Here is a 3835-nt window from a genome sequence, read left to right on the forward strand (position 1 = left end):
CATCATACAGCCGGTGTCCCTCCCTAAAAACTTGGGAACATTTGGCTTGGGATTCAAGCCCACAACCGCAGACAAAAAAAGAGCCAGGAAATTGAAACAGAGGGCATGTGCCCTTCCAAAGTTGGTCCCACATCTTTCTAGATCATTTGTCAAGTCCGATACCAGAAGTCGCCCAGTAACAGCAATTCCCAGTTCTGTGATTGATCCTGGCAAGGAATTAATTGAAAAATTCGAGAAATTGTTCGACGATGTAAACATGGTGGAAATTGGAGAAGGTTCTAGCAACACGGAAGTGCAATTTGTCGGGCCAAAAACAAAGCTTAACAATTGGAAGGCTACTCCTCTCCCCACTCGGAAGGAGTTTTGGTAGTTTATTTTGATTTTCCTTCAGTTTGTCTGGGTTATTTCAGGGTTGTAATCCAGATTGTTATCTTTCAATCTGTTTGAGTGTGCAAACCTTGTTATCTTTTATCATTCAATGAAATGCAATCTCCCTTTCTTCATCAGTCATGATGGTTTTCCTTTTTGTTTTTCTTTTCTTTTCTGTAAAGTTCTTTTTACGCTGGTTCTAATGACATGGTATGCATGAGGAATCCTCAGCCCAGTCTTAAACATCAATCTGATTTTGAAATAATAATTCAAGAAGTAGAGTGTGATGACGAATCAGAATATGATGAGGATGAGGCTTTTGAAGTGATTAGTAAGGAATTAAATCACTTTGAAGGAAGACCCAAACCCAACCTGTATAATACAGAAGCCATCAATTTAGGGGACACAAATAATATCAGAGAGACTAAAATAAGCATCCACCTTGAACCAAAGATCAGGGAAGAGATAATAAAAGCACTTATTGAATACAAAGATATTTTTGCATGGTCATATGACGACATGCCGGGTTTGAGAACTGATTTGGTGATCCACAAATTACCCACTGACCCGGCATTCCCTCCCGTCAAGCAAAAATTGAGAAAGTTCAAAATTGATATGAGTGTGAAGATTAAGGAAGAAATCACCAAGTAGTTAGATGCAAAGGTCACTCGGGTCACACGATATCCCATTTGGTTAGCTAATGTTGTGCGAGTACCAAAGAAGGACGGCAAGATCAGAGTATGCGTTGATTACCGCAATCTCAACAAGCAAGTCCAAAGGATAACTTCCCACTATCCAATATCTACATTTTGATCGATAATTGCGCCAAGCGTGAAATTGGATCTATTGTGGATTGCTATGCAGGGTATCATCAAATTTTAATGGATGAAGAAGATGTGGAAAAGACGGCATTCATCATGCCATGGGGAACTTATTGCTACCGAGTAATGCCATATGGTTTGAAAAATGCTGGGTCAACTTGCATGAGGGAAATGACTAATGTGTTCCATGATATGATACACAAGGAGATTGAGGTATACGTAGATGATGTAATCATAAAGTCGAAGCAACAGGACGACCACGTCGGAGATTTGAGGAAATTTTTCTAGAGGCTTCGCAGGTACTACCTCAAACTTAACCCTGCCAAGTGCGCATTTGGTGTTCCATCCGGAAAATTGTTGGGATTCATAGTCAGCCGTCGAGGCATTGAGTTGGATCTGTCAAAGATCAAAGCTATCTAAGAATTGCCGCCTCCGAGGAACAAGACTGAGGTGTTGAGTCTGTTAGGGAGGTTGAACTACACCAGCAGGTTCATTCTCAGCTCACGACAACTTGTGAGACTATTTTCAAGTTGCTGAAGAAGGATGTTGCGGTCAAGTGGACTGATGAGTGTCAAGAAGCATTTGATAAGATAAAAGGATACTTGTCAGACCCACCTGTGCTGGTTCCACCAGAACTAGGGAGTCCTTTGATTCTTTACTTGACAGCCCTGGAAAATTCATTTGGTTGTGTATTGGGTCAGCATGACATCACTGGCAGGAAGGAACATGCCATCTACTATCTTAGCAAGAAGTTCACGACTTATGAGGTTAAGTACACTCACCTGGAAATGACATGTTGCACCCTAACTTGGGTAGCACATAAATTGAAACATTATTTGTCATCCTACACTACTTACCTCATTTTGCGCTTGGATCCGTTGAAGTATATCTTTCAAAAGCCTATGCCCACATGAAGACTTGCGAAGTGGCAGATTTTGCTCACGGAGTTTGACATCATCTATGTGACTCGGACCGCGATGAAAGCCCAAGCATTGGCCGATCATTTGGCCGAGAACCCGATCGATGAAGAGTACGAGCCATTGAGAACTTATTTTCCCGATGAAGAGGTGATGCATATCGACGAACTGGAGCAGATTGAAAACCCAGGTTGGAAACTTTTCCTTGATGTGGCTGCCATCATGAAAGGAGTTGGAATAAGGGATGTGCTTATTTCTGAAACAGGGCATCACTATCCTGTTATGGCTCAGCTTCGTTTCTATTGTACCAACAATATGGCTGAGTACGAGGCATGCATTTTGGGTTTAAGGCTAGTTGTAGACACGGATGTCCAAGAAGTCTTGGTCTTGGGAGACTCGGATCTTCTGGTGCACCAGATTCAAGGAGAATGGGAAACGCAGGATTTAAAGCTCATACCATACCGACAATGTTTGCATGATCTTTGTCAACGGTTTCGATTAGTAGAGTTCAGGCATATTCCAAGGGTCCATAATGAGGTGGCCGATGATTTGGCTACCTTGGCATCAATGTTGCACCATCCGGACAAATCTTATGTCGATCCTCTACATATTCAAGTCCGATATCAGCATGCTTACTGTAACATGGTGGAAGAAGAACTTGATGGTGAACCATGGTTCCATGATATCAGGGAGTACATCAGAATGGGGGCATATCCGGTGCAAGCCATGGGGGATCAAAAGAGAACAATTTGACGGTTGGCAAGTGGATTTTTCTTCAGTGGAGGAGTTTTGTGTAAAAGAACACCAGACCTTGGATTGTTAAGATGCATAGATGCTAGACAAGCTACGACTGTCATGTCTGAAGTACATTCGGGAGTCTGCGGACCATATATGAGCGGATATGTGTTGGCAAAGAAAATTCTCCGAGAAGGTTATTATTGGCTCACCATGGAGCGAAATTGTATCAGTTTTGTGCGCAAATGTCATCAGTGCCAGATACACGGAGATTTGATTCATTCTCCACCATCGGAATTGAACACAATGTCAGCACCATGGCCCTTCGTTGCTTGGGGCATGGATGTCATTGGGCCAATTGATCCAGCAGCATCCAACGGGCACAGGTTCATTCTGGTAGCTATTGATTATTTCACCAAGTGGGTTGAGGCTAAAACTTTCAACTCTGTAACCAAGAAAGCAGTAGTTGATTTTGTTCACTCAAATATCATCTGTAGATTTGGAATCCCAAAGGTGATCATCACGGATAATGGTGTTAATCTTAACAGTAATTTGATGAAAGAGGTATGTCAGCAGTTTAAGATTGCACATCGCAATTCCACCCCATATCGTCCCAAGGCGAATAGAGCAGTCGAGGCAGCCAACAAAAACATAAAGAAGATACTTAGGAAAATGGTAGAAGGTTCCAGGCAATGGCATGAAAAATTACCATTTGCGTTGCTGGGTTATCGCACTACTGTCCGTACTTCAATAGGTGCAACTCCTTATTTGTTGGTATATGGCACTGAAGCAGTGATACCTGCGGAAGTTGAAATCCCATCCCTTCGGATTGTCGCTGAGGCTGAGATTGATGATGATGAGTGGGTCAAAACCTGTTTGGAGCAATTGAGTTTGATTGATGAAAAAAGATTGGCAGTAGTGTGTCATGGACAGTTATATCAAAAGAGAATGGCGAGAGCGTACACAAAAAAGGTGCGTTCCTGAAAGTTTGAA

The sequence above is a fragment of the Nicotiana sylvestris genome, chromosome 8 (assembly GCF_000393655.2).
Source record: "Nicotiana sylvestris chromosome 8, ASM39365v2, whole genome shotgun sequence".
Taxonomy (NCBI): domain Eukaryota; kingdom Viridiplantae; phylum Streptophyta; class Magnoliopsida; order Solanales; family Solanaceae; genus Nicotiana; species Nicotiana sylvestris.